Below are 24,474 nucleotides of genomic sequence, written 5' to 3'. Positions count from 1 at the left end.
AGACAAAGAAAATGTAATCTATGTATCTGGACCAATGGGAAACAGACTCATAGAATGGTGCCACCTCATTATAGATGAATTTATCTTCGAATTGGGCCATATAAATATTGGCTATCGACGGTGCCACAGAGGCACCCATACTTACGCCTTTTATCTGGCGATAAAGTTGTTGTCCAAATTCAAAGACATTTTCTATCAAGACCAAATTTAAACTTGCCAGTATGAAAGACTTAGAGCAAGGGACATCAATGTACAGAATGCTACAGTATGGTATCTCTATGAGTGACTCCGAATGTCCCAAGAAGGCACAGCCTCCCACCAGTGGGCAGAAACATGGGTTGGCAATAGATAGCATTCCTGGGGATAGAGAATTGGTGCTAAAAGCCCACATGCCTGCAAATACTCTTAAGTATAGGCAGTGGATCACCATTAATGGGCAACAGGTGGAGGCTCTGCAAGACACAGGAGCCAGCATGACAACTGTTAAGTGTCAGCTTGTGTTTGTAGAGCAGGCCCTACCAAACACATTCCACAAAGTTGTAGTCGCCAACAATTGAAAGAGACAATAAGAAACCCAGGGCCTCATTTACAATATTTTGATGCATGGCAGTGCAGCAAGCCTTCCTGCACTGCCGTGCATCAACAGAAAATGGTACAAGATGCAGTGCATGCCTGTCCTTTTCCCCAGTGCTGGCACACAATGGGCTGCCATGCACCAACGTAGACCCCCTTGCCCCATGGTGGAATGTTGTCTGCGGACACCTTTGCACAAAAACAATCACAAGAGGTGTTTTCCTCGTTCTATGTGTGCTGCAGAATAGAGTACACATAAACAACGGAAAAATGAGAAGTAAAGGTATTTCTCCTCGTTGTGCCTCCCTTACGCCTCCCCTGACGCATTCACAGGTTTACAAAACCTTGAAAACCTGGGAATGCATCAGGTTCCATGGATGTTGAGTGGAATCATCCACAGCAAAACCCATGGAACGCCCCTTTCACTAATGCGTGAAAGGGGGTCATATTTACAAGGACAAAGACATGAAAAGTCATGTAGGGTGGCTTTACATGACTGCAAATATGGGCAGGCTCACTGCACTGCTGGTGCGTAAAAAAAAGTGATGCACTGGCAGAACAATGGGCTTGTAAATAAGTCCCCCAATTTCTAACCGGTCCCTTTCTGTGCCTGATGTTTTTGGAGGCTAATTTGCATTACTTTGACAGCAGCCACTGTGCCAGTATTTAACTTTAAGGAGGTGTAAAAGGTCCCTCCAGGAGCAGAAGGCCATATTTTCTAGTTTGCTGTAAAACACACAAGATGTGCTACTAAGGTGAGTAGGGTCTCGCCAAGAAACATTTTTTCATTTGTTAAGGAGTGTTCAGTAGTAAGTTAAATAGCTCCACTCCTTCAAATACGTGGTAATAGACTTTTTTGTTGTTGTTAGAATTGCTTTACTTGACCCACTATCATTATATTGTTTCCCAAAGAGTAAACTTTATCATAACATAACATGAAATGTATGACATGACATAACATGGCATGACATAACTGAAGGGGAAGGTTGCTCGTGGGAGGGGTTCAGCACCTCATCCTTAAGCTTAAAGGTTCCTACTGTACTACTTATTAGAGAAAAAAAACTGTCTGTGGCTAGCACACTGTGCAAAATCCTCGAAAAGGGACCATATATGATCACCATGCTTTGGAAAGGCTTTGTTAATGTTAACCAACACAATTTAGGAACAAATTAAAGTGGTATGTTCCCAACAGAACCTTACGGTCAGGAACAGCCAGGAACAGCCAGGAACATGGCAACTGCCCCCTTCAAGAAGGCCACCTGGGGAGGCAGGAGCCTTTTCAGATCAGCAGCAATGCTGTGGAATCCATTACCCATTACTTTAAAAACAGCACCCTCTTTGATTAATTTCAGGAAAGGTTTGAAAACTTGGCTGTTCACACAAACCATCTGAATGAATCAAACTGATTGCTGTCTGTACTAGTGTGTCTACTGTTTTTAGATCGTTTATAGCGCCAAGACGCCTCCGGGCATGAGCTGCGCTTTATACATTTAATTTCAATTCAATTCAATTCAATTTGCCCTATGGAGGTTAGTTACCAAATTTCATTCCTGTATAGAGGTAAAGGATCGATATACTACAAACATCTATTATGTGACATTTGTCAATGATCAACATATGTACATATCCAATTCTGCACTCTGATAATCTATTCAGACAGATAAATTGATGAGTTCATAATTGAGTTGGTCGGAAATGAGGAATGCACCGTCACTTTTTCGAATTTCTATATACCTGCAAACTCCTGCAAAATCCCTGTGCCCAGAAGCATGATCCGTATTACCAAAAAGCACGCAGAGGCAAAGTGAACCAGTACTTGAACATTGATGGTTATATTTGTGACATATCAAACAACATAAGACACACACACTATTCTTCGCTATTCAAATAATTTTCATGGCAGAACATAAAGTAAAAATATTTGAGAATAAAACAACAAAGTCAATTAAAACACGTCACTAAAAGGTTTGAAAGTTAAATGATTGCCTCGTTAATTCGAGTGTTTCTTAGGTACGTCCACATTCTTTCTTCTTCACTATATTGGATATTTATGGTGGAAGACAAACTTCAGCACTTAAATCAACAGGTTTCCCTTCTAAGCAGCTGCAACAAGCACTGACAAAGCCAATAGGGCTGGCATTCACTTTGCTGACACATGGCCAAGATATGGGCTTTGTTAATAATTTTGCATGCAGCAATGGCCATCTGATACCACTCCTAGGTGGCTGATGCGTTATTTCTAATTCTGTCCTCTATTTTGATATAGTTAATTAATAATACATAGGGGCACCAGAACATGGGCTTCTATGGGAAATCTCTGCGGCATATTATCAAGGCCATTATCGCCAATTTAGCGGCAGTTTTCTGCCGCTAAAATGGCGATAATTTTAAAGCCGTTTCTTGATAATATGCCCCACAGTTGGTAAACACTTTTTGAAGTTTACCGGCAATGCTTACGAAAACATGAATAACCATCTTCGAATAGTAATGGCAAACATTTTCATTGCTTTACTGTTCCAAGATGGCTGGCATGTTAGAGGACTCACATTGAATCAGTCCTCAGCAGTAACAAATCGTGCAGGGAAAGTGGTGTGGTGTTAAAATCCATACTTGAGCTTGATTGGCATCTCTGGCGAGGGCTTATATGGAAAGATCGTGAGAGCAAAAGAGTGACATACATAGAAAGAGGATGCCTTGCTGCTACGGAGTCTAAACTGTGAGTTAAGGTAGCATTGCTGTTTCAAGTACTAAGGGGCCTATTAGCGATATTTATCGCAAAACACGCTTAGCACGTTCATTTTCATCGCTGCCTATCGCTGGATATTTTAGCTGTGAAAACATGCTATTATCAACGTTTTTCTCCATTGTGCTAAAATATCCAGCGATAGCGTTGAAATGCGTGAATATCGCTGGAAATCACGCATTAACACCAATGGGGACTTAACCTGAAGATCCACCTCCCATTGGATAAACAGGTAAGTCATGTTTTTAGCAGGCCTTAGATTATAGCGATAATCGCGCTTAGCGCGATTTTTTTATCGCTACGCCTGCCTTGCTAATAGGCGATAGCTGTGTTAGTGACTGCTTTCAGTTGCTAACAGTTTGGGTACGCCCACTTTGTATGTCATTAGCGATAAATATCGCTGACATGCAAAGCAGGCCTCAAACCGGTCGCTAACTGCTGTTAGCGACAGCTTGCTAATAGGGCGATAGAAATATCGCCGTTTTAGCTGCAAAAAGTGCCACTAAAGCTGCGATATTGCCCTTGCTAATATGCCCCTAAGTGAGTTTTTAGCATGTTACCTGAAGCTGCACTGATGCTCTTGCTGTGCGTGCAATATGTGCGATCAGAGTGTAATTTGCACTATGGAGTACTGAATTGTAACTCTTCTGTGCATAAGTGAGTCTTGCCCACCTTTTACCTCTGATGTACCCAGTTTGATATAATAATTTGCTGCACTTTCTGTGTGAGTTCTCTGTGTGAACAGAGTAGATGCTTGTACAACACCTGCACTGTGTTTGCAAGGAAAGCATACACTGCTGTTAGCAGGGCCCTACAGTCTGAAAACGTAGTTACATGTGTAAAGGAAGCTTGCACTGCAGTTGATCTTCTTCAGGGTAAAAATCCAGTTGCCACACCTCCAGCCTCACAAATAAGTGGAGACTGAAGCTTGCACCGCAAATGTTTCACTGTACCTTGTGTGAGTGAAAACCCTGCTACCGTACCCGTAGTTTGAAAAAGAAGCTTGTACTGCTAAAGCCTCTTCAGCAAATGCTCATTGAGTGAGGAAAGCGTGCTTGAAAGATGCATGTACTGTGCTAGGTCCTTGTGAGTAAGCATTGATCCTTCTGTTGCCGGTACTGTGCTCGGACTGTTGCTATATTCGATACTTGCACTTGCACCTTTGCTCTGCATGTACTAAAGGAAACGTGTACTGCACATACCTGCACTGTTCCTTCATACACAGACTGCGAAATGGAGTCTGCACTGTTGTACTAGAGCTGGATGTGTAAGAACTTGAAGCTTGCGTTTGTTCCTGCTGTGTATGAGGGATGTTTGTACTGCAAATGTCTGCATTGTACCTGCTCTATATATAAGGAAAGAATGTATTGCAGATGCCACTATTGTATCTACTGTGGTGTTAAGGAGATATGCCCTGTGGATGATTACACTGTACCTATTTATCAGAAAATCTGAGCATCAGATGCCTTCACTGCACCCACTGTGTGTGAGGGAGTCTATGGCAGCTTATGCTGGACTCCATAGGTAACCAATAACATAAACAACATAAAACAGCAGCAAAGTGGTAGGGAAAGTTTTTCCTGAATGGTGCAATGGTTTTCACTTCTGATTCAATGAAGTAAGATAGATGTCTTGGAAGAACCCCAAGGGTGCGGTGGAAGTAGCGACACCCTAAAATCCCATACGTAATGCCTCAGAGCCCTTTTCCAGAGAACCTTGTGAGAAAGGCAGAGGTAGTGAAATAGAGGCGGACATGCCTTTAAGAGTAGGCATAATTGAACATCTAAGGAGGGTATACGACCCTTGACAACCCCAAGCCCTTCGGTACCAATTTGATGCTTGTCTCTTGTTGAAGACTTGGGGATGCCATCCACTGTCCTCACCTGCAGCCCAGCACAACATCGTTGAGGCCAGTCTCAACTTTATAGTTGAACAGCTTCACTAAGCCTTCTTCTACAGACCATTGTGGAGCTTTCTTCTTGTCATATGAAACATGCCTCACACTGCCATATCATTTACGTGTCAGTGGAGTTTCTGTCGTTTTTCAAACTGCCGTGTGGTTGATTTGTTGGATATGCCGATTGCAAATGCTAAGGATTCCATTAGCTATTATTGCGAGTTCCACAGAGCAGGGTGAATGTCTTAAAAAAACAGGAACAGTTAAACATTAGTCTAGAAGTGAGATAGCTCAGTTGTTTTTGTACCTACTGCAGAGACTCCTGTTCCCTACATGTAAATTATTCCAGTACTGCCTTCAACGTTCTTAAACGTGTGGCACAGAGTACTTTCATATTAGCAGCTACAATTAGGTGCCACAAGAACCCTCTGAATGTACTACATGAAATTGTTAATATTATTGGTATATTAGAGATAGGTTAAGATGTTTTTGAAAAGGGTGATGGAAGAATGCAACATCTTTTTCACTGTCCTCTACGAAAGACGTGCAAATGTAGGGTTTGGCTCACTGTGCACCTACAACATGCATCCCTTTTCCTCCAGACTATAGAAAAGGTAGGTGCAGAATATTTTCAGAATGCCTGAAGAGCTTTTGTGTATGTCATTTGCACTGTTTATATAGAACTTTTTTATAGAGTGTGTCTGCAATTGGTGTGCATAGCCAGTGTAAAGGTTGAGGGCAAGTTGTGTGCTTAACACGTGTTACAAGTCTGCAGAACATACACATACAGAACTTGTGTATCAGTTAAATGTGCAGCTCCTTTCTTTCTCTGTGGACGTTAGGTATAGTGCTTATAAACAGGTTGGCTGAACTTTGTGTGTAAGTTGTCTGCAGACTGCGCAATTTGAGTACACCTTGAACCCTATTAAACATATTGCACACTTTCCCTGTTAAAACAGGTGTGCTTGAGAAAATAGCGAAAATGTGTGCTGTTACAATGAATGCTCTGCCCCCAAGGCAGCCCTGAAGTCATGCCGCCCTGAGGGCAGCATATTCAAGTGAAAAACAGAGTGGCTTTGAAGCAGCCCCTCCATGCTTCACTGTGCAGGCAGCAACCCACCTGCACTTTTAAAAGGTGCGAGAGATCTGTTGTGCCACATGTAGAAATAACCATACACTGCCATTAGATTAAGAGAGGGTTTATTGTAAGTTGAATGGATACATAACTGACCCCACCAGGAGGAGATGTTTTTAGATGCTCATCACTGGTCTCTCTGGTTCAACTGCCCTCCAGGGAACCCTCACAACCCTGACATTCCAAGATATCATTGGGTAGCCTCACAAGCAGAATAACACACATCTCCCTCCTTTAGAAACAAAAAGGAAATGCCTTCCACCTTAAGAAATACAATGCAAACACCAGACCATGCAACATTTCACAGAATCATTAAATAGTTCACGTAAAAAGGACACCACAAACACATGCTGCTATTTTGAGCACCACCAAAAGACACCACTAGGCCAGGCGAGTTTAACTCAGTGGTAGAACACAGAATACCAAAAACAATTAAGTACCACAACCCACCAACAAACACTGACACAACCACTCACACAACCAAAGAAACAACAGAAATGTAAAAACAGGTATCTTTCAATATTCATACAACATTCACTTGCAAAGGATATATTTCAACCCACACACTCAGCCGAAGAAAGGGTATCTTGTATTTTAGCAATGGGAATCTTTCAGTCCACACACTCATCCCCTGTAAGGGCATCTAGTGTTTCAGCAACACATGTCTTTCTACCCACACACTCATCTCACTTAATGGCATCTAGTGTTTTTGCAACAGGTATCTTTCACTCCACACACTCATCCCACAAAAGGGCATCTTGTGTTTTAGCACTGGTAATCTTTTTTTTCTTTTTTTTTAAATATATTTGTATTAGAGTTATAATTTTAAAAGTCACATACAGTACTTGATCACCGGTTCGGCAGATTATACAGTACCTTGAGACCATTAGGGAGAGTAAACCAGGTGCAGTCACAGCGATTCTAGAGACCGCTCTCCAGTGCATCGCAATTCCATTTCCACCGATGGGGAAACACATAGGTCACCTCTATATACATTCCAATTTGCCCCATTTTCTGTACCATTTCTTTGGACACCCTCTCGATTTAAATACCTCCTTCTCAGCTACCATGCATTTGTCAAACTCCTTTGCCCACACTCGATGAGAAGGCCTATCCGCCACTCCCCATTGTTTTGCAATCTCGCGCTTGACTAAGGTGTAGCCCAATGTGGTTAGCTGCTGTTCCACCTCTGTGAGGTCAGTCTGTTCCCACATATTGAGAAGGCCCAGTCGTGGTGTAAGGGTGAGCCCCTTCCCCAGTGCATCCCAAATGTGTCTCGTGGCCCCCTCCCATATGGGTCATACAGCCGGACAGTCCCAAATTATATGGTAAAAGGTTGCGTCTTGCTGGCAGCCACGCAGGCAGAGCGCATCAGATCTCGAACCCATCTTTGCCAGTATAACTTCTGTGAGATAATATCAATGCAGGATTTTGAGTTGTATTAGTCGGAAACGAAGGGTGATGGCTGCCTCCCTTGGGGACATTAGTGCCGCTTGCCAGTCTTCATCGTCAATGGGCCTGAGATCTATCTGCCATTTCTCTCGGAGTTTGTGGAACATGTCTGGTAAGTTGTTGCACAGTTTCCTGTAAGTTAGTGATATGGCTTTATTGAGCAGCAGCCTGTCCAGCAGCCGATCCTCCAGAGGGGACGACTCTGGTATGTCGCTCATGTCAGGAAGCGCTGTGGTAAGGGCATGCCGAATCGGCAAGTATTGAAATACCTCCCCTGGAGCCATATCGTATTTCTCTCTCAATTTCCCAAATTTAAGGATTGTGCCCTTCCTCACCAAATCTCCTATGGTGGAGATTCTGATGACGTCTCACTTATCAAATCCAGACTGATAACATAGTAGTCCAAGTCGTTGGGTAAACCACAGTGGTGTGGCTTTGGTCAGTATCTTTGACTAACCTAAACCGGAGTTCGTCTGGTGCCAAATTCCAACTGTATGGCCTGTGGGGCCGAAATACTTTCCTTTCCGGGCCGTCGAGTACAACGCCCCCAAGTACCCCTCTCTACCTATTTGATATCTGTCCAGCAGATAGGCCGGATCCATGGGGGAGTGATACACCCAGTGGTTTACCACCATTAGCTGCAATACCCAATAATAGAGCCTTATGTCAGGGAGGGCAATTTCCCCATTATACCATCCCTTAGTTAGCTTGCTCATTGTTATATGAGGGGATCCCCCGCCCACAGTAACGTCCTGACCTCACTCTCCACCCCCGAGAAGTAGGCATCTGGAACCCTATTGGGACAGTTCTGGAGGATATAAAGGAAACGTGGAAGGGCCCTAGCCCCTCCCGCTGGCCATCGGAGCATGCCAGCCCATGCACACCCAGGCCGCACTGCTCACCTTTGAGGTTCCGTGTGGGACGGAACGACACTTTTGGGTGGTGACGAATATGGATGAGTTGGGTATCTACGAACCGCAAATGACGAGTATAGTGGGTGTACGCAGTTTCGCTACGCAACCACGTATGGTTCGTCTGATTTTTGGGTTTGTTCATCTGACCCCTCGGGTTCCATTTTAGATACGGCATCCATTTTGTTTCTTGCCCTCAAGTAGCCAGCGAACGGACTTTGTCCGCTTCGTGACCCTGGGACTCCCAAGCTTACACGAGGGACACGTGTTCTTTGGAGTATGACTTTTATGACGAGGGAAATGACACAACGAAGGCAGATGGCCCCGCTCAAGGCTCATCTTGCCGTGCCGGTCTATTGTTTCAGTCATGCATACATTAGACACGGTGTCTCTGATCCCGTTATCAAGTTCCCTTTATTACTCCTAACACTCTTCTCTAATCTGTTGTGCATCCTTGTCCTTCCTTGCATCTGTTCTTGTCCCTTCCCCTAATGTGTTTACGATCAGGATGGAATGTGTTTTATTGCAGAGAGGATATGTTTTTACAGTTGGGAACTGGCAATACTGTTGTAATTATGTTCCGGCCTCCTGAAACATGAACGCGACCCTTTTGAAGTTTATTGTGGGAACTGAGTCGTAATCTTTGTTCACTATACTGTTCTATGGGAAAAGCGTGTATAAAAGGAGCGATCCACTTTTGCAAATTGAAGCAGTCTCCGAGAACCTACACGCTGTGTACTTCTTGTGACCTCTGTATCCCTGCAGTAAATAAACGCTGATCTCTGACATCGCTGGAAGTGTCCCGTGTCTCTGTGTTTGGTACGCCAGAACAGGTAACCCACGAAGGTTTCAGGTGTTGTTCCCTGGAACCGCTGGGTCTTAGAAAAACCCAGTCCTTCAGTTGGCGCCCAACGTAGGGCGACATCAGCGGTACCGGTCCAAAGCCCGACGATCGTGAGGAACTTCGTGTGAAATCTCCGAGGGAAGGTGCACCCCGCTTCATCGATCCAGTTGTCGAAATAAGTGGCCCGACGTCTTTTCCCGCGAAGATCCCCGCCTCCTGACGGCTGCGACGGACTGATGCCCTGACTGTCGACCTGTTTTGGCTCCTGGCGTAGTCCTTTGTACGGCGAGACGATAGACGGGCCTTCCTGGTGACGCCATTGTTCTTTCAGTTAAGTATTTGTGGGTCGCTCCCAGTGTTCCTTTGTTGTTTGCATGGTACCATAGCATTTGTGGTTCTTAGTTGTTGGGTTTTATTTGACGATTGCAATTGCCAAAAACCGAGGGTCTCGCAAACTTTTTGCGAGGATATCATAAATTCGATAGCCCTTGAAGTTTGTAAACTCGGTTAGTGTGCGCGATGCCTAGCCGTAGTACTTTGTTTGGGTTTCTCAAATGTTGCAGAATGGATTCCCGGCTGGAGGATTCATGTCCGATACCTCCGGTTGGAACTCCAATTTACGAGCTCTATAGTCGCCATGGCGTGGGTCCTATCGTGTATAATGAATATTGGGTCCGTTACACTAAAAATGATGGTGTTCTTAGTTGGCCATCTCATGGTAGTTTCGAAACTGCCGTTTTAGATAATTTGGAAGCTAAACTGTTTAAAAAGAAGGCTAGGCCGGCCATGTTTGATTCCTTCCGGTTATGGCGGAAAGAGGCCAAGCAGAAAGAAATCAAACAGAGTAAGAAAAATAAAAGAGATGGTGTTATTGCGGTGATGCAAGATGCTGAACAGTATCAGCGAGACAAAAATGAGAAAGAGCAGGAAGTTAGTGCTCGACTTCATCATATGGCGGTGGATAAATGTTATCCGGTGCTACTGTCTAATGTCGATAAATTGGGAGAAGAACCGATAGAGGATTCGCTATTGTCTTATCTGTTGAAATCACCACCTCCCTATGCTCCAGATACTCTGGGCCCTGTGATTCTACCTCTTCCTCCACCTGCTGTTTTGGCGGCTGCTGGTCAGCCCGCCGTTCCTCCCGCTCTCCCGCATCCCCCTGTGCCACAGATCGTTCCTCCTCTTTTACCGGCTTCTCTTCCTACTGCGCCTTTTCAAGTCCCTCCTCAGTCTGTCGTTCCCACTACTCCTGGTGCCGCATCTACTCCTATTGCCTCCACCCCTACTGTTGCTGCGCCTGCATCTTCTTCCTCTTCTCCTTCTGTTCGTAGTCGTCTCCTGACTGCTGTTGCTACTCTTTATTCTCCGCTTTTTGGGCCAATACTCGGCTCGACTCTTTCTGATGCCGCTCAGCGGCGCAGTCAGCTTCCTGATGATAGGGAACGTGAATCGCTGGTAAAAATGGCACGTAAATGGATTCGAAATCCTGTTAAATACTCTTCGCGTGTAGTGTTTGAAACATTTTCTCAGTTTAATGCGCCCACTCAACGATTCGTGTTTGAGGAATTGTGTAAATCGTTGAAGGAGGAGTGGGATCATGATGTGATAGATAATGTACCGTCAGAGGTTTCTGATCTCCAGCATCGGTTCACAGCTGGTGTGATCGTGGGTGATAAGGTTCGAGAAGCTTTAGAACGTCTGTTATCATTTCGATGTACAGTGCAACCTCGAGCATTGTTTAAGGAAGAGACCGCAGAGTGGATGGCAAAACCTGGTCAATATCCGATGCGGGAAGTTCCCCCAGTATGGATGCCAGGTGATCCTACTGCTAACCCTGCTGTCCCAGGCCGTTTTCAGAGAGTGTGGATACACCTCCCTTGGAAACGATCGGAAGTCTTACAGGTGAAGCAAACTTTGCCTGATCCCCGTAAAAATCCAGCAGGTTATTATAAGGAGCTGTCCCAATTGGTGGATGCTACTGTTATGAACCTTGCTGATATTGACATGTTGTTTGGCAATGTAGTGCCTCAGCCGATTTGGGCGAAAATTCGTCACGAGAATCACGCGGCCGAATTAGGCGGTGATTGGGCTGCCCTTACAGCGGCAGACGCTCAGCAAGTTGGTGGGGCTAAGCCTGAGCAGCTTATTGTGGAATTGCCCCAGAGGATAATTACCCTTATGAAAACGCTTATGCCGGCGATGCGCGTTAATTGGGACAAGTTGTCCGCGTGCAAGCAAAAGAGGGATGAAAGCGTATCCGATTTCTTTACGAGATTCGAGGAAGCATTTGTCGATCATAGTGGCCAGGACATGGGTTCAGAAGGTGGTCAGCGACTGTTTGTTGATAAGTTTGTATCGAACTTGTTGCCCGAACTTAGCAATAAGTTGAAAAATTCTGAGAGTTCATGGGCTGTTTCTACCACTGCTCAAATATTGGCTACGGCCCAATATTACGAAAATAGGAAAAAGGAGGAAAGTGAACGTGCAGATAAGAAAACAAAGGATCTTAAAACTAAGGTCCTACTGCAGCAAGCGTATCCTCCACGCTCGAATTTCAATGATTCGCAACAGCCAAATAGATCACAATCACAGTTCTCTAGATCGCAGACGCGAAATGACTCTCCCGCACCTCGTTTTGTGTTGGGATATAATCAATGTGCGTATTGTCGAGGGGAGGGCCATTTGAAGTTTAATTGTCCGGTTCTCCGTGATAGGAATAATGGTGTGTCAGCTCGAGGAGGTCGTAGTGGGCCTCAACAAGCTTCACGTGGTAGAGGTCGTGGAGTTACTCAGAATCAGGCCGAGCGTTTTGCCACTTCCTCAGACTCGCAGAATTGTTTCGATCGCCGTGAACCATCATCCGGTAGATCTGCACAGTATCATGTGGATGACTATTACGTCGAGCGTGATGTTGATACGGATGGTATCTACTAGGACAGCCATAGACAAAGGAAGGGAGAAGTATCAGTTCCGGTTGATCAGAGAGGGCCTTATGTTGCAGTAGCCACATTGGGTGTCGTTGAGCCTTTTCTGTTGGACACTGGTGCAGCAAAAAGTTCCATTATGCATTCGAAACTCCCTGGCGCGCCTTTGTCTGGCTTGACGAATGTTTCCGTTGGATTCTCTGGCGCCCCCGTTAGCAATCCAGTTTCTAGCCCCTTGCCCCTTACGATTGGGTCTCATGAGTTAGAAACTCCTTTGATTTTGACTACTGGTTGTGGTGAGAATCTTTTGGGCTTGGATTTGTTGAAGAGGTTACATGCGACTTTGTACTGCTCTCCTACGGGTGTGGAGCTTACATTGGGTGAGAATGTGATTTCCCCTATGTATCTGTCGATCGATAAGCTCCCGCCGGAATTGAGTTCTCTTCCGGTTTCTTTGTGGGCAACAGGTCCCAATGATGTGGGCCTGCTGGATATCCCACCTTATGTTGTTCAATTGAAAGCTGATGCGCGCTTACCACGCATACCCCAGTATCGTATTTCCCTTGATGGTGAACGGGCACTATTAGCAATCATTTATGATCTGATCGGTAAAGATGTTATCGAGGAGACACGAGGTAACGTGTGTAATAGTCCCGTGTTGCCTATTTTGAAACTAACTGATCCGTCCAAGCCTCCCGTGTACCGTCTAGTTATTGACTTACGGGAAGTAAATAAAATTGTTGTCCCGCAGTTTCCTGTGGTTCCAGACATTACAGCTTTACTGACTCTGATTCCAGCCTCTGCATCATGGTTCTCGGTAATCGATCTGAAGAATGCGTTCTTTAGCATTCCGATTGCTGAGGAAAGTCGTGATTTGTTCGGATTTTCGTTAGGAGGTCGCAGTTTCCGGTTCAAATGCGCACCTCAAGGCTACTGTGAGAGCCCATCGATATACAGCCAAGCTCTTAAAAGTCAACTAGATGCATTTGTGCTGCCAACTGGTGCGGCTTTGATTCAGTACGTTGACGATCTGTTGGTAGCTGCAGATACTGAACAAGTTTGCAAGACTGCTACTGTGTCACTATTGCAGCATCTCTGTGACTTACACCACAAAGTGTCACCTTCCAAGTTGCAATATTGTTGTCAAGAAGTTACCTACTTAGGTCACTTATTGTCAAAGGCGGGAAGAAGGTTGACCCCTGAAAGAATTGCAGCAATTGCTCGAATGACTGTGCCGACGACCCAGAGAGATGTGCGTGCCTTTTTAGGTATCACGTCATACTGCAGACAGTGGATTCCGAATTTTTCACTGTTAGCGAAGCCATTGATAGCTCTCACGTGCAAGGACGTTTCGACTCCTTTGCCATGGACGGAGGAATGTCAGAAAAGTTTTTCTGAACTACGTGATGCACTGTGTTCGGCTCCTGTGTTAGGTACTCCTGATTACAGCAAGCCATTCACATTATACGTTCACGAGAGGGAAGGTTGTGCGTTGAGTGTTTTAACGCAACAATTTGGTGACAAGCAGCGCCCGTGTGCATATTTTTCCTCGACCTTAGACCCGGTAGCTAGAGCGTTGCCAAGTTGCTTGAGGGCGACAGCGGCAGCAGCAGCGTCTATTCGGCAGTCCGCAGGTCTTGTTATGGATAATATGCTCATGGTGATGGTTCCGCATGCAGTTGATACTCTTTTGAATCGGACAAAGACTCAACATCTGACGAGTGCAAGGTTGTCTGGGTACGAGCTGACCCTTTTGGCAAGTCATATACAGATCAAACGTTGTAATGTACTGAATCCGGCGACATTGTTGCCGATTAATATGGAATCAGATGATGTGCCACCACATGATTGTTATTTACGAACTGAGGAAGAAACAAAAGGTCGTGTGGACCTAAAAAACACTCCCTTGACAGATCCCGATGGTACTTTGTATGTGGATGGCTCGTGCTTTAAATTGCCGAATGGCGATGTGACGACTGCGTATGCTGTAGTGACGTTGAGCACGGTTGTGGAAACTGCGAGATTGAATCAGAATTCAGCGCAAGCTGCAGAGTTGATTGCATTGACGAGAGCGTGTGTTTTGTCTAAAGGAAAGCGAGTGAATGTGTTTACCGACAGTCAGTATGCATTCGGTGTTGCGCATAACTTTGGAAGATTGTGGAGAGAAAGAGGATTTATGACATCGCATGGTACGAAGATTCAGCATGGGCAGCTTGTGAATGACCTTTTGGATGCACTTACACTGCCTAAACAAGTGGCGATTGTTAAATGTAGTGCACATCGGAAAGTCACGGATGATGTTGGTCGTGGTAATGCGTTTGCGGATGAGATTGCTAAGGAAACGGCTAAGGATCTTGCGACCCGAATGTATGTCACGAGTTCAGTGAGGTGGCCGATGGAGACTGGTATGTTTGAAAATACTATTGAGAGTGTGAAAGCAATTCAGAACGAAGCTACTAAAGCCGAAAAGACTAAGTGGAAAGAAAGTACGGGAAAGTTGGACATGCATGGATGTTGGGTTGACCTGACGGAATGTCAGAGGTGGATGTTACCAGATGCGTACGTATTAGCTGTTGTGACGATGGCTCATGGGTTGTCACATATCAGTGCGAAAGGAATATGTAGGTTTTTGTCCCCTGTATGGAGAAATGAGGGTATTGCTAAGTGTGCCGAGAGAGTGGTTAAGAACTGTATGGTGTGTTTGATGCACAATCCTGGCAAGGGCACTCCCACTCCACCTGGTCATTTTGCTCCTCCTGTTTGTCCCTTTGAGGTTATCCAGCTGGACTTTATCCATATGGAGAGATGCAATAACCTAAAGTATGTTTTGGTTGTGGTTTGTGCGTTCTCCAGATGGATTGAGGCCTATCCTCTTAAGGATAACACTGCCCTGTCCACAGCAAAAATCCTGCTGAAGGAATACTTTCCTCGGTACGGAATGCCACGGATTGTATGGTCGGATAATGGAAGTGAGTTCGTGGGAAGTGTAATGCAGAGTGTGTGCAAGGGTCTTGGAATTCGTCAAAAATTCCATAGTGCTAATCATCCACAGGCAGCGGGTTTGGTTGAAGGGTACAATGGTACCCTAAAACTAAAACTCGCCAAGATCCAGGCTATGACTGGTCTATCATGGCCTGATGCCTTGCCTCTGGCTCTCCTATCGACCAGAGCGACCGTACACTCTCGAGTAGGGCTTAGCCCATATGAGATTGTGTTCGGCCGCCCTGCGAATATTTGGGGGGTCCCGAGACCAAGGGCTTTTGATAGTCTTGAGTATCCAATGTTAATTGATTACCTGCATGATTTGACCACTAAACTACGGTTAATCCATCAACAGGTCTTTGAAGCTCTACCGGCGCAGACAGAGGGTCCTGGACACCAGCTCCGGCCAGGAGACTGGGTTGTTACCCGAAATTTTGGTCGGAAGCGTAACTTGGAGCCAAGATTTGTAGGACCCTTTCAAGTCTTATTGACGACGAGGACTGCGGTTCGACTGGAGGGCCGGAAGAATTGGGTACACGCCAGCCATACGAAGAAGGTACCGATCCCCTTACCAACGGATGGTTGGGTGAGGACTGGGATTTCGGCAACAGAAACTGAGACTCCTTTGCACTTTGTGCCGTTTAGCGACGCTCAACCTGTGGGGAATGATTTGTCACTGCCAAACCCACATGTGGAGTCATCGGTAGCAGAGAGCCCAAGGTCTGACTCGTTGTCCACTTCATCGAATACTGTTGCGCCAGCTGAACAATTGTTTGTAGAGCAAACTCGACCTGGAAGAAGTCGATACTTTCTTCGTTCAAGGACTAATAAAAATTAGTTGTATATTTGCTTTTGATGTTATGAACATTATGGATAATTATATCCTTTCTTTTTGAGTTTTTATGTGCTGTCCCACGGCTAAGAGATTTGTAATTTGAACTTTTCGAGGAAACCCCTCCATCCGGGTCACCGTAGGGCCGTGCGGGTACTCCTTTCTGTTTAGCAGGTTTCTGACGCTAGGTCGGTTACTTTTGTCGATTCCTGGGAACTCCTGGGGATTGATAATCGCTACTCAGAACGAAGTGCGTCAAGTACGTCACGGACGGTTTGTAGAGGATGGCATTCTCTAAGCTGTTGGAAGTAGAAAGGATGTCGGCGCAGAGATCAGAATTAAGAAGAGTTGTATGTACAAAATGCTTTTTGTTTCAGGTGTTCCTATTGTTCCTGACCGTATCTATGTTATTGGTGGGTGGAGTGTATTTTGGAGTACAGTTGTTATTACCTTCTGTTTCACCTACCTCTTCTCCTAAACTAAGCTCCCTCACCACTGTTTCCCCACATTCTTTTCATCCTCTGCCTCAACATGAACAGGTTAGACGTGCGGAATTTATGAATAACTCCTTCGTCCAACTTCTACATCAGCATCAGTTGGTGATGAATACTACCAATTGTTGGGTGTGTGGGTTAATGCCACATACCATGGATAGGGGTATTCCATATTTGGTCCTTCCGTACAGCTCCCAGGGTTCGGCTCGAGCATTCCAAACTATGTTCCGTAGTGCACTAGATTCCTACCCCAGTCGAGAGCCACGTTCTGCCAATTTTGGTCCTGGGCCGTATCACAAATAAGGGTGGGCGTAGTTCGCGAAGTAGCACTTTGCGAAGCTACGCAAAATGAAGTTCGCACTACGCGAGCTACGCGTAGCACTTCGCGAACTGCGAAGTAACATGTTCGCACTGTGCAAGATGTTGTTTTCAATGATTGCACAGTGCGGACAAGCAACCGGCACTGTGCAATCATTGAAAATGGCATCTTGCACAGTGCGAGCTGTAGTTTTCTGCTGCTCGAGTAGATTTTTCCTCGAGCTGCAGCTTTCTCAACGCGAACTGGTAGTTTCTCATCGCGAGCGGTCGCGAGCATACGCGACCCCTCGCAATGAGAAACCTGACCTTCTCGCGTTGTGAATCTCGCCGGGAGGTTTATTTTTCATGCTCGCGATCGCGAACAAGGAAAAAGTCTCGCCAGGATGTCATTTTGCTTGCTCGCGGTCGCCAACTTGACGTTGAGGACTGCGAGCAAGCAAAAAATGACCGCAGCACTACGCAACACTACGCTACGCGTGTTCGCACTGTGCTACGTGCAGTTCGCGTAGTGCGAAGTAGCGCGAACTTCGCAAACTACGCGAGCGTAGCGTAGTGCTTCGCCCAGGCCTAATCACAAACCTTTGGCGATAGCGGTAGCAGATTTAGATAGAGATGTTTTTGATGCATCGCTTATCCCAAGTGAAGAGGTACAGGCTTATAAGGATCTGAGCGAGGCTGAGTATAGTACGTCAGTGGGTGATAGACAGCTTAAGAGCTCGTCCCCAATATGGATTGTACCACACCTCGGTAATTTCTGCTTGAAAGGTCTGGGTCGAAATCCGAGAGCACAGCTTGGGAACAGTGCTTGCACTGACACGTATGTTCTGCCGATGCTCTCTTCCCCTGTTTTTCTGACCGCTAAGGGCACTTATTTTGTATGTTATGAACGCGCATATACATGGTTACCCCGTGATTTCTCGGGTACCTGTTATATTGCGAATCTTTTACCACCGACTTTCACAGTTGCCTCAGATTATCACAAGACTAGAGTTGTGAGAGGCATTATTAGCAAAGAGGATACTGCCGGTCAAGAAGCAGGAGACTTCTTTAAGGGTTTCTTGCCATTTTGGGGACCTATGGTTAATAGTAGGAACCTAAGACAGCTGACACGTGTAGTAGAGTCGACTGCTAATATTACTGCAAGTGCCCTCGGTAATCTAACAGCTGAACTTCAGGCGGATAAACTCATGACGTTGCAGAACCGTATGGTTCTAGATGTTGTTCTCGCAGATAGAGGTGCTGTGTGTAAAGTTATCCATTCGAGTTGTTGCATTTTTATTCCTGACAATGCTCCAACTGTCTACCAAGCCATCTCGAAGTTGCACAAGATCTCCGAGTCCATACACGTGGACGAAGGTAATTGGACGCTTCTAGGATGGTTTTGGGGCCTGATGTCAACTTGGGGTTGGAAGATTCTGATGATCGTAGGAGTTGTTGTAACGTTTCTGTTCACGTGTTGTCTTTGTGTACAGTGTGGTCCTGCCTTATGTGGCCTATGTGCTACAACGTGTATAAGACGACCATCTGTTACCAAGGAGACGTTGATGAATAGAATGATGTTCCAGCAGCAACTGAACGATCTGATGAATATTGAGATAGATTCCGACCTTGACTAGTGCTTGCCTACATGAGGGCAAAAGGAGCGTCTGAGGTTCCGTGTGGGACGGAACGACACTTTTGGGTGGTGACGAATATGGATGAGTTGGGTATCTACGAACCGCAAATGACGAGTATAGTGGGTGTACGCAGTTTCGCTACGCAACCACGTATGGTTCGTCTGATTTTTGGGTTTGTTCATCTGACCCCTCGGGTTCCATTTTAGATACGGCATCCATTTTGTTTCTTGCCCTCAAGTAGCCAGCGAACGGACTTTGTCCGCTTCGTGACCCTGGGACTCCCAAGCTTACACGAGGGACACGTGTTCTTTGGAGTATGACTTTTATGACGAGGGAAATGACACGACGAAGGCAGATGGCCCCGCTCAAGGCTCATCTTGCCGTGCCGGTCTATTGTTTCAGTCATGCATACATTAGACACGGTGTCTCTGATCCCGTTATCAAGTTCCCTTTATTACTCCTAACACTCTTCTCTAATCTGTTGAGCATCCTTGTCCTTCCTTGCATCTGTTCTTGTCCCTTCCCCTAATGTGTTTACGATCAGGATGGAATGTGTTTTATTGCAGAGAGGATATGTTTTTACAGTTGGGAACTGGCAATACTGTTGTAATTATGTTCCGGCCTCCTGAAACATGAACGCGACCCTTTTGAAGTTTATTGTGGGAACTGAGTCGTAATCTTTGTTCACTATACTGTTCTATGGGAAAAGCGTGTATAAAAGGAGCGATCCACTTTTGCAAATTGAAGCAGTCTCCGAGAACCTACACGCTGTGTACTTCTTGTGACCTCTGTATCCCTGCAGTAAATAAACGCTGATCTCTGACGTCGCTGGAAGTGTCCCGTGTCTCTGTGTTTGGTACGCCAGAACAGGTAACCCACGAAGGTTTCAGGTGTTGTTCCCTGGCACCGCTGGGTCTTAGAAAAACCCAGTCCTTCACCTTCCGCCACCGGCATGCAGACAGGAGGTCCCACCACGTGCCGCTGCAAGCCACAAGCCTGGGCCCGTGGACATGGCACACTCCACACCATGCCGTCCAGCTCTGCAGGCCACCAGGTCCCACGTTGGATGCTGGGTCTTGATTACTCCATGGCAGAGGACATACCAGTGCACCCGGCCTCATTGCAGGCTGCACACCCGCCACGTGGCGGTAGGCCTGCGCTGCCCGCTGGCTCTGGCATACACTGCGGTCCAGCAGGGCACACAAAACCTGAGCTGTCCGGACCGCCGGGATGGGGCATAATCGCAGGCTTCACACCCGTTCAGCAGCTCAAGGTGCCCCTAACTCAGTGCACCCCAAGTCACCGTCCCGGTGCTTGTGCCGGCTGCAATGCTCCAGGTGCCACTAACCCTGTGCAACCCCAGTCAGCGCCATGTGGTGGTAGGCCCGTGACGGCTGCAAGGCCTTGGGTGCCACTAAGCCTGTGAGCAACAATTCATGGGCCCTTTATGATTGAGAACCGTGGGGCGTCCATCATCCAGTCACCACCGGCAGAGGAGAATGTGACATCGTCAGCCCCTTATGTTGGGGGAGTCACATGGCCTGTGAAACCTGCCCTCAGGGAGTGTATGTGCCATGCTGACAACTAGACCAGTGACCTGTACACCACCAGCGAGTACGCCTGTGATGGGTAGCGATGAGGGCCCCCCCGCAGAGCGTAAGAGGAGTGGTCTGGCCTGTCATACGCCAGCCCTGCGCAGGGCTAGCAGCAATGACTCGTGGGATCTGGACGTGGTTCAGTCCATGTCCCGACATGGAAGTGACTGATGCGTGTGTCCCTGTTGTAGTGCTCACGGGACCCAGTACACAATATGCAATGTAGCACCCTCTGACTGGCATCTCAAAGGATGAGCATCATTGACGCTACATTCACCCACACATTCATACATGAATGATGAAAGACATAACACAGCTGTGTGTCACTGGATGTTTATTACACATCCAGTGCAGTCCTGCAGCTGGAGTGGTACAGGGCAATATTGAGAACACTACACAATATGGGCCCGTGGAGGGCCAGCCAGAGTCCATCCAGGGATGAAAAGTACTGCGGAAGAGATGGGGTACAGTCCGCAGTCTGGTCACCATGTCATTGGTCATCAAACAGGATATGGCAGTCCATGTCGCTGTCCAAGGTGAGTGCACCAGAGTGTATCGGGGGTCAGTTGAAGGTCATGGGGCCATGTGCGGCACAAAGCAGGAACAGGCCAGGTGGTGGAAATGAAAGCTAGTGCCTACTGATCACATACCCATCCACGGCCTCGTCCTCGCATGTGTGCTCTGCCCCACGTGTGGGTGTTGCAGTACTGGCTGGGGCAGTGTGAGCCACTGACACATCAGGGGCCGGAGGAGGGTTGTCGGCTGCACTGTGTGGCAGTGACACATCAGGTGCCGGAGTGTTTACGCCTTCCGCACTGTGGGGCACTGACACACCAGGGGGAAGAGATATGGATGGCGTGGGGTCAGCAGCATTCATCTGCACCATGGCTTGTGGCAGCAATGCCATGATTATGATCTGCAGGGCATGGTAGATCCCAGCTACATTTTGCTGACATACTGCGGTGGCTGCCATCCTTTCCGCCTCCATCCGCACCATGTCCTCCATGAGCCTCCGCATGTGTGCCAGCTCACGGCTGCTATCAATGGAGCCCCTCTGAGCAAACAGGACTCCAGTGATGTCAGGCAGGGCTCGTTGGAGGCCATGGAGGGGTCTAGACACTATGGATGGCATTCAGTTTGGAACCATGAGGTCGAGTCACAACCACACCTGCTCTGCTGTCTCCCTCTGGGCCTCCAGCACACGGCATTGGAAGGCCATGTGTTGTACCTGGGGGTCTAGGGAGACTGGCAGGGCACATGTATGTAGCCGCATTTGAAATGTTGACATTCAGACAGCATGGCATTGTACATTGTGACAGTCTATGGATCTGGGCGAAGACCTAGAGTCATTGAGGGTGTGCACTGTGCTCTGCTTGATTGTGCATGTGTGCCATTGTGGCCATCTGAACCCATCCCCCCAGTACCTGGTGGTCACTCAACCTGTTGCGATTGTGTTGTGTCCTGTCGAGCAGTGTCCTGTCCCCTGACTCCAGTCACAGTATCCACACTGATGATTGTTGACACCAGCTCCTCCATGTCATCAAACTCAAGCTGTGGCTTTGGGCCCCCACCTCCAGTCTGCATTGCTGCCTTCTGGTTGGCTGCGAGTTTCTCCTTGGTCTTCCGCTTGATGTCATTCCATCACCTCTTGACCTCATCCATTGTCCTCTTGTGCTCTCCAACGGCATTCACCTTGTCCACGATATTCCTGTTTTGGTGCCCAATGACACGTTGGAGGTGGCGAACAGTTGTTGATAGTGTTCCATCACCTCTGTGACTATGATCCTGTTCACCTGTGGACTGAACATTCTCTTCCTCTTCTTCTTGTCCTTGCCCTTCCCTGTCCCCGTTGTCCCGGACCAGTCGTCTGGGGTGCTTGTGGGGTTGCACTCATATTCTGCGCCTGCTCTGGCTGCCTCCATGGTGCTTGGGTGTTGGTCAGTTTGTGTTTGGGTGTTTTTTCTACTTTTATGGTGATTTTTCCCGCCGGCCAGGTGTGTGTTGCAGGCCTGGCGCTGCTTATCGCTGATTTCCTCATTGCGCTTTGGCCATTCGCAGGTTTTTTGGTGTTGTGGTTTGTGTTTTTATCTCCATCAAGGTGGTTGTATCGCGGACATTTTCCGTGGTTTCGGCAGACTATCGCATGGTACCGCCTTGTTGTGAATTTCACGTTGACACAGGGTTATTTTCCCGCAATAGGCTGCGATGTGTAAAGTTGCGTTAAAATAGTTTGGTGATGTTTAGCACACGTTCTTGTGAATATACCCCAATGTATGGACTTATATTGGGAGACGAGGTGTAGCAGAATATCGTCGGCATATAATGACATTCAGTCATCATGCCCTTCCGCCCATTTCAGTCCTCACAACATCAATCAATCAATCAATCAATCAGTGAACTTGTAAAGCATGCTACTTACCCGTGAGGGTCTCAAGGCGCTGAAGGGGGGGGTGCTGCTACTGCTCGAAGAGCCAAGGCTTGAGGAGCCTTCTGAAGGTGAGCAGGTCTTGGGTCTGTCGTAGATGGGTGGCGATGGTGTTCCAGGTCTTGGCGGCGAGGAAAAAAAAAGATCTGCCGCCAGAGATTGTTCGTCGGATGCGCGGTACGGTGGCAAGGGCGAGTTTGGCGGAGCTAGTGGGCGGGGGTGTAGAAGTTGAGTCTGTTGTTCAGGTAGGCTGGTCCGGTATTGTGGAGAGCTTTGTGTGCGTGGGTGAGGAGTTTGAATGTGATCCTTTTGTTGACGGGGAGCCAGTGCAGATCTCTGAGGTGGGAGGTGATGTGGCTGCGGCGGGGAACATTGAGGATCAGTCAGGCTGAGGCGTTCTGGATGCGTTGTAGTCGTTGCCAGTGATTGGCCAGGAATCCTATGTAGAGTGCATTGCCGTAGTCCAACCTGCTGCTGATGAGGGCTTGGGTCACTGTTTTTCTTGTTTCGATTGGGATCCACTTGTATATCCTGCGAAGCAAGCGGAGGGTGCTGTAGCAGGAGGAGGAGATGGCGTTGACCTGTTTCGACATGGAGAGGGAGGAGTCGAGGACGAACCCTAGGTTGCGTGCATGGTCTGTGGGAGTTGGAGCTGCTCCTAGTGTGGTCGGTAACATGACATCTGTTCTCACCCAGGAGGTTAGCAGTTCCAACATCAAGGAGAAGATTTGGGGGGACAGGGGACAACCCTGCCGAGTGCCCCTTTTTAATGAAAATATTTGAGATGTATGGTTGTTTACCCTCACTTGGCCCCGTAGGCCTATATACAGCAGTCACACCCAGCCCAGGAATTTCAGGCCGAAGCCCAGGCGTTTCAGTACTTCAAATAGATTTGGCCATTTGATAGAGTTGAACGCCACTGAGGCGTCGAGGGAAAGTACCACTGCGTCCTCCTCCATAAATTATCGGCGCGTGAGCACATTGTGAAGGTGCTGAATATTTAGCGCCGTACTCCTCCCTGGCATAAAGCCAGATTGGTCTGGATGGATTAGTGACGGAATGACCTAGACCAAGTGTAAGGCCAACAATTTTGCAAGGATTTTCGCTTCAGCGTTGATTAAAAATTGGCCGTTAAGAGCCACAGTAGTCTGCGGGTTTCCCCAGCTTACGGATAATGACTATCGACGCTAGTCGCTGGTACTCCGGCAGAATCCCCTTCTCATAACTTTCATCATACATGGCCCGCAAATGTGGCGCAGCCTGGGATGCGACTGTTTTCAAAAATTCTTTAGGTATCCCATTGGGCACCATCGCTTTCCCTGACTGAATATTGTTTATGGCCTTTTGGACTTCATCATCCGTCGGTTCCTTGTACAGAGCGTCTCTGTCAATATCAGATAGTGTAGTCAGATTACTATCTAATAATAGCTGGCAGGAGTCTTCCGACGTATATGTGGTTGAGGGGGTGTAAATTCGTTCTAGGTGGTCAGCGAATGCTTCCGCTATGTCTTTTGGGTTTGAGACCTGCATCCCGTCTTTGAGAGTCGGCCTGAGCACCCATCTCTCGCCCTGGTCCCTCTTCTCCAGCCATGCCAGTAATTTACCCGCTCTGTCCCCCAGTTCATACAGTTTATGTTGAGTGTGGAGGAGTTTGGTCCTGATATGTTCCCTCACCAAGATCCTTTATTCTGCTTGTTTGAGCATCAGGCGATGTGTAGCCACCTCTGAGG

This window comes from Triturus cristatus, chromosome 2_2, assembly GCF_964204655.1.
Source record: "Triturus cristatus chromosome 2_2, aTriCri1.1, whole genome shotgun sequence".
Lineage (NCBI taxonomy): Eukaryota > Metazoa > Chordata > Amphibia > Caudata > Salamandridae > Triturus > Triturus cristatus.
Note: the sequence above shows the minus strand (reverse complement) of the source record.